The sequence below is a fragment of the Mesocricetus auratus genome, unplaced genomic scaffold, assembly GCF_017639785.1.
Source record: "Mesocricetus auratus isolate SY011 unplaced genomic scaffold, BCM_Maur_2.0 Super-Scaffold_4256, whole genome shotgun sequence".
Taxonomy (NCBI): Eukaryota; Metazoa; Chordata; class Mammalia; order Rodentia; family Cricetidae; genus Mesocricetus; species Mesocricetus auratus.
Window position 1 is genome coordinate 26,709,631 of NW_024429182.1, and position 13,760 is coordinate 26,723,390.

The window sequence follows — 13,760 nt, forward strand, 5'->3', positions numbered from 1 at the left end:
AACATGGATTGATCTGCATTCTTCTACATGCCAGCCTCCAGTTATGCCAGCACCATTTGTTGAAGATGCTTTCTTTATTCCATTGTATATTTTTAGCTTCTTTGTCAAAGATAAGATGTTCATACGTGTTTGGGTTAATATCCGGGTTTTCAATTCGATTCCATTGGTCTACCTGCCTATTTTTGTGCCAATACCAAGCTGTTTTCAGGACTATAGTTCTATAATAGAGCTTGAGGTCAGGGATGGTGATGCCTCCGGACGTTGCCTTGTTGAACAGGGTTGTTTTGGCTATCCTGGGTCTTTTGTTTTTCCATACAAAATTGATTATTGTTCTTTCAAGGTCTGTGAAGAATTGTGCTGGGATTTTAATGGGGATTGCATTGAATCTGTAGGGCATTGGCGCCTTTAGAATTTCAACAGAGAAAATGCACTGGATCTGTAGGAAACCAAAAAGCCAAGCAAACTCCTATAGTATGTTCTAAAAATAAATATTTATGAAAGATTATTTTATATATGCATTGGTATAAGACATTATGCCTTTGATTCTCCTTCATTTTATAATTTTTTGACATTCATTTTGTAATTTTTATAATTATCCCCCATCTAAAAGATTAAAAAACTAAACTGATAGGATTCAAATTATTTTATTTATTTATTTACTTTAAAAAATTTCTTTGTCTCACAGACATCTAGGAAGCACTTAGTAGGTCTGGCTTTCCCGTGATTCCAGAGCATGCCTCTGACTTCAGGACGTAGATATTCTGAGTTCACTACTGCTAAATTTTATACAATATGGTTTGAAAACATACAATGTGAAAACATAACTTGTAGCACATTGCATAAGACAAGCATGAGCTATTCCCAAGCAGTACACCATACATTTCTGTAGAAAGCTCAAGGATTAGACATGTCAATGCCTGTAGCTTGCATGGTTCAGAGGCTTCAAGTGGAAGTGTGGACTTGAGTAGAGACTTGGTATTAACTGACTTCAAAGATGGCTTCATAAATACAGTTAAGAAAGAAAGGTAAAAATACTATTTACTCATATTGTTTTATTGAAAATTTGCAGAGCGTATAACTATTTAAGTCACCAGATCTTGCTATTCTAAATCAGATTAATACTCATGAATGTCTAAAGAAACTCAGTTAGGGAGAGAAGATATGAAACTATACAGTGATTAAGGATAAGGCCTGGAAGGATTGTAGAGTTGTGTGATTAGCTGTATAAATGGAGGAATGTGATGACAATGATAGTGAGAGTTGGTTAGACAATAAGATCAAAGAGTCAAAACACTATTAGAAACAAAATAAATCTGAGCTCCTAATGATTTTAGAAGTTCTCGAGGGCAAATAACTCACTAGAGTAATTTTTTCTCATGTGTATATATGTGTGTATTCTGTATGTGCACACATCTGAGCATGTCATGATTGTGTTTTTCTAGAAAAGGCATATGAAAGGTTGTTTGTTCATCATCCTGTATTCTTTCCTGTTTAAATCATTTCCTAACATTACAGGAAGCTCATGTGATATTTTCTTTTCCTCTTAAGTGGACAGACTTCCATTAAATCTCTATTGGAGATCGTAATTGCCACTTTGCTTTTCCTAAGACTGTAAATCACAATTTCTTACTTGATTCAAGGTAGACTGATAAATTCTTAGGATGGAGTTTTCTGTGTGATTGTTTTTACAGCTTTTTTCTCATGTACTTAAATGCTCTCATTTTAAAAGTTAGATAAATATGCCAAATATAAATATGTTTGCTCTACTTGGCTAATAGGCATTAGAATATTTATTTTTGTATACCATGCTATTATATTTTAAGGACCTTGCAACTATAAAACATATACACAGTATTCTACTTTAAATTTTCAATGCTGAAGTAAACTTTTTCTGTACTTACCATACTCCCTGAAACAGGTCAGGACAACATTAATAGCATGAGCAAATTAAGCAGACTCCAGAGTGACTAAAGTCCACATATCAAAGATGAATGTGAAAAACTTAGCTTGGGCTGAACACAATGGTTTGTTGTTGGTGGTGTGCTGTTTTCTGTTTTTTGTTTTTGGTGTTTGGGGGAGGGTACAAAATAGAAGGCAAGGTTGTACATGCCGTTCAGTCAAAGCAAGTGCAAAGTATGTTAAATGACTGATGAGAGGTTGTTTCCTGGTCCATAGGTGACCAGATTATTCTGATTATGTCATGTGAGAAAAGGAGTTGAAAGAACTTGCTGGGGTCTCTTTTACTAAGAAATTACTCCTACTCAGGAAGGTTCTGTCTTCACAACTTGGCCATTCTTCTCAAAAAGCCTAGCCTGCTTGTAATATCAAACTGGCAATGTTGGGGGTTGGGATGGTGAGAGTTGGATTTCAAGGGTACACAAAGATTCTGTCTACAGCAGTTGCCATCTCAAGCAAGATGGAGTTTCTGCTGACAACTGGTAGTTTTCATTCTGTTGTTTATCTATCAGAAGTCTAGAACCAGCATGAAAGACTGGAGACTCTATAATTGCAAAGTGAGGCTTCTGGAGCCATAACCAGCACAGTGAGAGCCTTCTTGCTTATCCTTTTGTATTTGTGAAGACGATGGGAAAGCCCGAGTCAGTGCTCAGAACATGGGACTTGGTTGCAAACCCTGGTGACTTATCTTCCTGAACTTCTTTTATCTGTGCTGCATGCTGTGGTTAGAGAGCACTTGATAACCGTTGCTTTGTTTTGTTAACTGGCCAGTTTCAACAAATCTATATTTCTAAGGGCATTTTTTCCATCTAACTCTACCAATTTCTCCTTTATTTTTACATTGCAGAAAAATTAAATTTTCTTTCTCACTAGGTTGGTTTGTATTTTTCATTGTGGTTAAAGTATTTTAAGTTGAGCGTGCATCACAAACTTCCTGCCCTCAACTCCTCCACCCCTGCCCTGTGCGTTATTCTACATAGCAGCCACTTTTCATAATGTTCATTGTGAATTTTTGAAGTTGAAAGTTGAATCAGACACATGAGTGCACGTGTACACACACACACACACACACACACACACACACACACACACATACATACACATGAGCATGCACGTAAACACACACACTGATGAGCCTCCTTCAGGACATTCTCCCAGGAGACTCATAACATGTGACCTAGATCTGAAAGTAATTCTGCCTCCTCCAGACACCTTCAGACAAGGCTGCCACTTAGACTGCAGCCAGTCTGCTGTGCAGATGTCCAGCATGAAAAGAGCATGAGCTAATTACTTTAAAATCTCCCCCATCCTGTCTTTCCACAAACACACAAACACTTCTTATTAGTTGTGTTGCTTTGTAAAGAACTAGAATCTAGATGTTAGTTTGGCCTTATTGCTGTCCTTCTGTATGTGGAGTGAGATGGGATACAGAAACGTGTCTGTAGGTCACATAAGGCAATGGGGCTTCTGCATGATTTCCTGGGCATCTTTGTTGAGACCCTGGGTCACACGTGAGGACAGTGAGCAGTCATGTGAGCATCTGCATTGTAGTCTTCTGGCCACAGCTCAGTTGAGATTCCGGGTGACAGCAACAGACATGTGCAAGCATGAGATACCTCATTTTGTGGTGCCAGTTCTTAATTATTGCATTGCATTGGCACCAAGGGGAATCAGAGGGATGCTGTCTGCACTCTGACTGCATCTGAGCACTGCCAGGATTGTACATTTTTAGGCAAACCATTGCTAGTATAAACAACTGTTTGGGGGTAGATTATAAACAGTAATCGATCCATGAGACACAATGGAAGGGAATGTACAGATGAGCTTAGATCAGGATATAGGGCTGCTGTAATAACCAATACTAATATCTCAAACGACATATAACAGTAAGTGTTAGTTTCCCACATGTACTGCTCATCCATCACAGCTCAGCTAGAGCAGCCTCTATATGTAACATGATGATCTCAATGTAAGAAAAGGAGAAAAAAGAATGAAGGAGGGAGGGGAAGAGGGAGAGCATTGCTATACCATAGAACATGGCTTCTAAGGTTTCTACTTAGAACAGGCACACCTAATCTAGGCACCTTTCAGTGGATAAACCATTCACAGGGCCAAGGTTGACATGAATTAATTTAGTGAGGCCAGGAACATACAGTCCATCTGTATGGGGTAGAGAAAACGACATGACAAATCATTCAGGTCATTGTGTGTGCACAACTCCCTCACAGGGAGTAAGGGATCCTTGGGATCATGTGAGAAACCAGAGTGAACATCCTCATATAAGAAAAAACAGCAAAGGAGTAAATGGCTTGGGTGATTGGTAGTTTCATAGAAAACACAAATTGCCCTAAAATCCGAATGCCTGCCTGCTTTACATTACTGTGCAGCATTTCTGCGAGAGTGAGGATGACTGATTCCCTGCTGCCATTGCCTTTGTATCGAGGCTATATAGGGAAATCAATATATTTATTTATCAGAGAGAGAGAGAGAGAGAGAGAGAGAGAGAGACGCGCTGACCAGGAGTCAGAAGCATGGCTGGCTTCCAGGAGAAAAAAAAAGGGAGGTTCCTTCTTCTTTCACTTCCTTTTATATCTACCTGTGTCAGTTTACATGTCTCCGCCCTCATGGGTGGATAGCCTTCTGGGGTTCACTCCTACACCTTTGCTATATTTTGTTTCACTATCTGTCATACTATTTATATTTGCTATTCACTGGCAAAGGAAAGGATGGGGGTGGGGTGGGGTGGGGTCCCAGAATGAGTTCAGATTTTCCCTAAAACGCATGAGGCATTATTGAGTAGTTAGGAGAAGAGAGAAGAATGATCAACCTTATATTTTAGAAAGACAGATCTGGTGATGATTTAGAAAATGGGTTCAAGTGAGACTGGATGCCGTCAAGATAGCAGTTCTGAGGATCTCATCCAAAGGTTGATAATGGGGCAAAGAGCAGGGAAACACTTAGAAATGCTGCATTGACCATCCTGCTGAGAAATGAGGCACAGAAGATAAGATTTTTTAAAATGGAGGTTAAAACACAGGAGAACTAAAGAGTTAGTTTGCTTTTTGTTGTGTGTTGCTATTTCCAGCTTTTTAGAAAGACCAACCCTGCTAACGAGGCACCCAGGAACATTGGCACGTAAGCAGACATGAGCTTTTTATTAGTTTGTCATCAATGCTTTTGTCATGAGCCTTGGATTCTCATTTCTTGCCCAACATCTGCATGAAGCAAAACATCAGACCAAATCAGGAAATGATGCTAAGATTTAGTTAACCTGAACTCGACCCAAGTATCTGAGAATTCCTGGCAAACAGCATGATTGGTGCTATAATTGACATGCAGCTACCTGCTGTCGCATGAGATGCCAGGAGAGAAGAGACCACTCAGCAGGTGTCTCTTCTTGGGCTGCCTACATGTGGGCGACAAGGAAAGAGTATCCTTCAAAGAAAGAGCAGAGAGGATGTACCTGCTGAAATTCCTCCTCATAGCTATTTCATACACTTTTAGATGTTTAACCTAGCCCCTGCAGTGGCATTTAAAGATACTTGATCACAAACTTTGCTGAGTAGTATTCTATTGACACCAAGAAATGTCGAGCAGAATTTTCAACTCTAACTGCAGGCGGTCAGGTGAAGCCCCAGAACACCCAGGACAAATACCCTGAACACTCAGAAAGTAGAGCAATGCGTTTGAGACAGTGGAGACAAACAGTTGTGGAGGTAGGCAGAGTTGAGGGAGTCCTAGAGATGCATACAGTTTGTGTGCCTAACACAATCCTTCTTTGGCTACCATTGCTCTAGGTACCACATTAGGGGCCTGATTTAAAATAACTCTATATACCATTTTACCTTTGGAGAGGTTACGTCTCAGAGATGTTATGTATGTTGATCAAGGCTACATGGCTAGTAAATGTTGATGCCTGGATTTAATTTGGGATTTATGGGCCCCATCTTGGTCTATTTTTTGTTGTTATCACAGGACTCCTAACACTGGGCATTTCATAAGAATCCATGCAATTGTTTAGCATTCAGTATCTGAAAGTCATGGTACTAGTTTCTAACGAGGGCCCATGCTACCTCACAACATGGCAGACTACTAGGTGGTTCAGAGAAAAAGCAAAGGAAAGGGTGCCAGAGAAACCGGATGTGTGTTACAACGACCAGTCACGAGTTAACCAGTTCAACCCTCAGGGAACAGTATTACTTCCTGCCAATGACTGAATCATCTTATTAAGGCACCAAGTGCCAACACCATGACACTAGGGACCAAACCTCAGTGTGAGAGTTGTTGAGAACCAACCACATTAATTAAACATCACCAGTTCTAGAACCCAGGGTTTTTCTGTTAGTCTACATTGATTTACTTGAAAACTGTTCGTGAAACTCAACTATTTGTTTTCAGTTTTATAGGCTATATTAAGAACATGCTTTCTACAACAAAATTTAAGATTTCAGTAAATGTAACTAATAGCTCTTATATATCTGTGTATTTTCTCATGAATTAAAATAGGAGTCTATATGATACAAATGAAAGTTTCTGGTCACACACATGATTCTTGGCTTCTTTAACTTTTAGGAATTAAAAAATTATTCCAAAGCACATGTATCCTAACAGCCAAAAATATAAAGTATTTAAGTGATGTATTTGACTTCTGGTGGTTGTGGGAAAAGACTATTTTAGTTTGTTTCCTATCAATTGACCAGCATTCTATAGTTTTATTGTATTTAACTCTCTGATCATGATTTTTTGTGCCCTGTCCCAAATACTTCCTCATGGAAGGATACAGTCCTATTATGATTCTTAAGAATATAATTGAAAATCAGCATGGAATTTCTGGACTGTAGCAAACAGCATAGAGTTTCCATTCATTCATCTGGTCATTTACTTGGCAATATTGTTTGGCAATATATCTCTGAGTTCAGGTTCTACTATGGTTCATCAAAGATTACTGCCTGCTAATATTCATCCCCTCATGAATTCCTTTACACATTGCACCAAAGTCATTGTATGTTCAATTGTACTTGACAAAGACTTGCTGTACTTCTACATAGTAAGGTGACTATAAATTGTGACTCTATTACTTTTTCCCCCTCTCCCCTGGATTTCTTGGCTGAGGAAAACCATCTGCCATGCTGTGAAGACATTCGAGAAGCCTGTGGAGATTCCCATAAAGAAATGATATGAAATTGTTGACTAGTCTAAGTAACTAAAGCTTGTCAACACTTATGTGACTGCACTTAGAAATATTCACACACAGACAAGCATGCATGCATGCACATGCGTGTGCATACAAGCACACACACACACACACACACACACACACACACACACACGCACACACACACACACAGGAGCTTCCATGCAAGTCTGTAACCCTGACCAATACCTAGAATATAATCCATGAAAGACCATCTACTCAAATAGCTCTAAGCTTCCGGACCCTCATTGTAAAAGACAACTCATTTGTTATTGCAAGTTGCTAAGTTTAAGGAGAATTTCATTACACAACAATGGGCAAATAAAGTTCAGGCTAGGTACAAACTATAAAAATTGATGAACATTATTCTTGTTGTTAAGGGTTTTACATGAAATGTACATGGGAATAAGTACTAATTGAGAGACTGATGGTGCTGGGTGGTTGTATCCCTTGTGTTAGATACGATATTTTTCTCTTGGATCAGAGCAGCTATGGTCCAAATACCCTAGATTCTCACAAGATTAAGCCTGTTAACATTCCAAGGTGGAGGGTGGGGTGAGGCTGAAGATGTCTCTTCCCTCCTGGAGAACATGCAGTGAACAGTCACTGAGAAGAGGAGGCTTTCAGTATAACAGCATCCAGGAAGTTGCACAGGGAATTTCTTGGCATTGGAGCTACCTTCAAATGGGCCATAATTCTCATTGGTTTCCCAAGGTAGGCTGGATACATCTTTTCTTTGTTCTGCCACCTTCTATATCTAGGTTGAATAGACATAAACTTCGTAGGAAAGAAAAAGCATCTGTTGATTGGCTAAATGATGAATGAAAACCTTCAAAGAAAAGACCTTACTTGAGAAAGAAATTTCATTAATGCAGATTTCAATTTACATACTATTGCTCTTTCTCCCTGTTTCTCCAAAACTTTTGTCACTTCTGAAGAGATTTGTCTGCACTTAAATCTAGTGGGATGACTCAGAATGCACTTAGTCCCCATCTACCAATTTCTTTTCAACCTCCTTGATCTGTCATCACAAACTGCTGAATTCAATAGCTTGGTTAAGAACAATTTGGGGTTATAAATAATACTCTATCATTGTGAATTCACACATTGAAAAAAATACTTGACTATTTTATTCACATATCTTCATGTTCCTTTCTCCTTCTATGAATCTACACATACATACTATCTGTCTACATATATATATGTATTTCTCTAAATATGTATATTATATAGATAGATATTTCCATTTCTCTCAGTATGTAATTATGTAATTTCTGACAACTTCTTGGCATTAACAACTTCCCTCAGACATAAGTCACATTGAGCTGTATGGGGAAGATGTCAAAGAGTGTAGGGAGGGAAGTTCAAGGAGAGGTTAGAGCAGCTGTAAAGGGAGGCTTTTCCTCTGCCAGCCACTTTGGTTTTTCCCTGCCAGCTGCTTGGGCTCTGCCATATTGTAGTCCCCAAATAAACACACAAGACGCTGTATTAATTATGAAGCTGTTGGTCTTGCTTGTTTCTTACTGGCTAGCTCTGACTTAAGTATTTACCCCATAATTGTTAATCTAAGTATTTCTCTTACCGGAGAATAGTTCCGAACTTCTTATCCCTATCTCGGCTACATCGAGACTTCCTGTGTTTCTCCTACCCAGAGTCCTCCTGGATTGCTAGTCCCACTTATCTTGTTTCCCTATTGGCCAACAGTGTTTTATTGACATATACACAGGACTTCTCCAACAAGCAGCTATGTCATAACATCTTAACAGAACTGAAACAAAAATTATAGCCACAGAGCTTATGAAAATCAATAGGGGAAAATATAGTGTTTTCCTGAAACATTTATTTTGATTCAATATTAAGGCAACTATAAGGAAGTTAAATAACTTTTATAGTGAAATGAACATGGAAGTAATTGTATAACTAAATGAAAGACTGAATTAAACATTTTTTAATGAAAAATACAGACTCACCTACCAGATCTGAGAGATGAACAGCATTTCTGTGCTTTGGATATTCTAGTGGCAATACTCAATACATAGGTGGCCTTTGGCGTCGTCATGGCTGGTCCATAAGGGCATACTTATGAAGTGTTGCATTTCGCTGGCAGAGTTCATTGTTGTTGCTCATGACTTAGAGGTAAGAAGGCCATATTATGGAAGAGTGATACAAAAGTAGCTGGAGAAATTGTCAGAACCATTTGAAACCCATTAAAACTAAAAATTACTCTATCCAATTGTGATGTCCAGTTCTTGATTTCAGTTTTTGGGGCAAAGAGAAAACCTCATTAAACACTCAATAAGCTGCAGAGCTTTTGTCCTAAGTTTGTAGTTGAGGGGGGGAGACAACCAAACACAGCTTTAGTCAGTGGCCATTTTTGGGTGAGAAAAGAAATGAGAGCAGTAAGCTAGGAAATTTCTCCTTTACACACGACTAAAGTAGATAGTTCAATGGTTTGTGCGGCCAGCAGCATATCTGTGCAGAGCACTTTCAGCATCTTCTGCTTAAGTATTCATCTTTCACCACATAGACTGCCCTTCCTCCACCCAGACTCAGCCATGCAAGGGAATAGGATTTTCCCCTGAACAGAAACATAGTACTGAAATGTTACAATTGGGTGAGTCTTGAAAACATTTAAGTGAAACAAAATAGTCACCTCACGAAGGACCACAAATGGCATTCCATTTCCATGATATGTCTAGATTACTGTCTCTGAATTCTCACTACTAATGGGGCCATGGTGACATATCAGAATGGCTACTTAGTAATGAAAAGACTTTTTTTTTATTTTGCATGTGCCATACCCTAAATGGAAGAGTATGACCACACCCACAGAACGCAAGCACAGCAAACTTCCTGACTCTAGCCTGTGTTGATTTTGACAGGGCAGAAGTAAGTTACCGGGCTATGAGGTGACATGATGATGCCATTAACAGTGTCACCCATTTTTCTGAATTTTTGTTCAGGCATGAGTAGAGACCCTAGGAAACATAAGGGCTCATATTACACCCCACTCCCACACATGTACATGCACTTGACATTTGAGAAGCATTGTAAGCATTATATTTCCATTGTGTCATTTTGTAAAGTTGAGGAAAATTGAGAGCTTTGACCTCTGCTGTCACATAATATAACTGGTTACTATTATATTCCTCATCTGACTGTGAAGCAACTAAAATCTGCATCTTCACTGCACCATTTTTATTTTACTGCTTAGAAATTCTTTTTTGGAAGATGACCCGCATATAAGTCTGCTTGGACCATGACTATTCCTGGGAAATGCTCAGAATAGTTGAACCTACAGACACAGAAATCTGAATACTGACTCCTGATGGGGGGTTGGTGTCAGGGGAGAGCAGGGGAAAGCTACTTAATAGACTCCACTTTTTCTTCGAAGCAATAAAAGTTTTTGGAACTAGATGGAAGTAAAAGTTGCACAATGTTGTGAAATAATAAATACCACTGAATTGTATACTTTAAGATGGTTAGTTCTTATGTTATGTGATTTTCATCTAGATTAAAAACAAAAGGGATGGGAAGAAGGGACTTTCCGAAATCCAAGTTCTTAAGAAAGTCCTTTCTCAGTGAGAGGATGAGTAAGGTGTGATGCGTAGGTCAGTCAAGGGCTAGGACCGTGAGAAAGGAATGGAGAAACCCACAGGCAGAGTGTGCCCCATACAAGAGCGCAGCAGAACAGAGAGGAGAAAGTGCTGCAGGGGACTCTCTCACTGCTCATTCGGAGTCCTGCTGACTCAGCCAGTGGTCTCTGCAGACCCCTGCCCCAAGCCACAGTGAGGTCTTGGATCTCCTCTGAAACCCCTTCCCACAACCTCTCTCTTCCCAAAAGGATGTTCATTTCCTGAGGCCTGTCCTGCATCCTTGTCCTGTCTCTCCCCTTGGATTCTTTCTGTCCCCTGGGATCTGTTTTCACGTTTGTTGTTGTGAATAGGACATCTAGATCCTGTTATCTCTCTTGCCTCATCGTGTGTCATGCTTCCCCACTAGTACACTGCAGCCTCACTGATATCTTTGCTGGTCCTCGCATGTGCCTTGCTTGCACTGGCTCTGTGAGTTTGCTCTGGGTCTCTGTCCAGTTTGGACCACCCCCCTGCAGCTCTTTGCTCCATTTCAGTGAGGCCTGTTCTGATCACCCTATTTAGTAATGTGCCTTGCTTCTTCTCTCTCATGGCCTTTGTCCTGGTCTTCCACATACTCATCTGCTAGCCAGAAAGTTTATAATCTTATAACATGCAGTGTTCTATACAATTATTACACATGTCTTCATCTGCCTTCTGCTGCAAGAAATCCAGCTCCACACTGACAGTCTTTACATATTTTATTGGCATTTTAGCCTAGAAAAATGCCTGACTATAAAACCCAAGAATTACTCTATAAGTGGCTGTAGAAAGACCAAGAATCCTATAACTCAAAACGAATTCCATCTTTTCGTGATCAGTTCTGACTGCATTTCCAAATGAAGCCAGTTTCACAGCAACTTCTAAAAGCTTTGCTGCAGATGGGATTTGAACATCTGTATCCAGGTTCTAAGGATAACACATGCAAGTTATTACACACCAACCTCAGGCCTGCAGATGGACTTAAAATCTTCCCGACTGCACTTTTCTGGGAAGCAGAGATGGAGGTTATGGATGAGGAGGGATTAGGAAAGTTCCATTGACACTAGCCAGCAAGCCCTGGCAGTCTGTAATCATATTAACAAAATTCTAAACTAGTCATGGAACATCGTTGCTAAATCTTCTCACTGTTTGAGCAGGATAGACCACTCCAGCCTTTACTAGAAGGCACCAAGTCACTTATTTATGAACAAATGAGGGTACGTCAGGGTCCCTAGGCAAAGCCAAGGAGAAGTCTACCGATTCTGTCAGGGTCCTGTATCCTGAATATACCTGGGAGTCGGCTGACCTTCGTGTGTTCCACACCAGGCCCTGAGACCTGCTTCTCATCCGGGGAACATTTCCTTCCCAAGTGCTTCCTGTTAACTGAAGAGAGTGGTGACAATATAGACGAATGCCTTTGGTTTGTCTAAAAGTGCTGGAGCACTTGCACTTATTCAACTTTTAGTTAAATCGTGAATTTAATCTGTAAGTTGAAAGTAAGTTCTTTCTGTGGGTGGGGGCATAGTCTCAAATTGTAACCCAAGGCCTTGCAGTTGTCGTAATTGCAGATTAATATGCAGTATATGAATATTTCCAGTGTCAGGCCTAGGGAAGCATGTCTGGAATTTTAGAGCGCTGTGCATCAAACCTGGGGACTCATGCGGGTGAGTTATATCATCTGCAGGAGTATACAACTTCCAAATGACCTCGGTTGATTTTTATGAACATTACTCTTGAGAACCAATATCATGGTACAGAAATTTATCACATACTCTATGTGTAGCTCCTTCTTGTGCCTTAAAGTTATGTGAATGACTGATGGAACACAACTTTAATTTACAGATAGGGAAGCCAAATTTTCAAGATGTTAAATATAAAGTTACATGGCAAGGTTGTGAAAAAGGGGTAGACTTTAAATTAGAAATTTCCTTTCTCTAGATACAACTCTTGCCTTACTCTATCTTGTTCTATTCTTTTGTCAGGTTAAGTGGGAGAGTCAAGCTGTGACAAAATTTGGATAAAGGTTCAACCAGGGTCTGGCTCAGCACTGGAGACACAGTGCCATCATGTGGCCACATGGAACCACAGCACTGTTTACCACAGCAATCTTTCCTCCAATCTGGTACATCTTTTTTTATCTGTTGTTTGTATTGTTTTTCAAGACAGGGTTTCTGTGTAGCTTTGGAGGCTGTCCTGGAACTTGCTCTGTATACCAGGCTGGCCTTGAACTCACATAGATCTGCTTGCCTCTGCCTCCCTAGTGCTTTAGGTGATAGATTTGGTTAGAGCCAACTTCAACCTTCACTGTTGACATTTTATCATCAGATCCTTGGGTCTTTGATTTCATAACTGAGACATTTTAATCTTAGATTACAATAATTTACTCATCCAGAATAAGAACCATAAGGTCACTAGAGTCATGTGAGAAATAAATATGTAACTAACACGTTTCTAGCCTAGATCCTCGCTTATTAAAATTGCTTGTTGATTGGGAGTCTTCTTCTCATTCTTCTCTTTTTTCTTTTGTTGGAAAGCAGGATCATTTTGGCCACTTGTGTGATTCTGGATATGTGGCTCAGGTAGATGCTCAAACCCAATAATTGAAGGCATCTTCTAATGAAACTCAAGGTATCAGACATCTGTGTCCTCTCACTAAAAAGTCATACTCTTTCCCTTCAAACATAATCACAGGAGAAACAAAGTTAGAGACTGACCACAATTTTACTGATGGTGAATGTCTCTGGTAATCTGGGATAGAGGTGTCATCTTTCTGACTACACATTAAACCTGTAACAATAACTCTGGATATGTAGTTTTTAAATCAGCATGTCTCCTTGCAGCTACTTGGTTACATAACATCTTCCCTTCTTCTAACTGTACTGCCAAACAGTTTAACTGAACATCTATGCCGACTGAAATTTTAAGCTAACAAATATGGCAGATGGCCAACTACATTTTTCTAAGTCTGTGATCTGTCCTCAGACATACCAATGAAG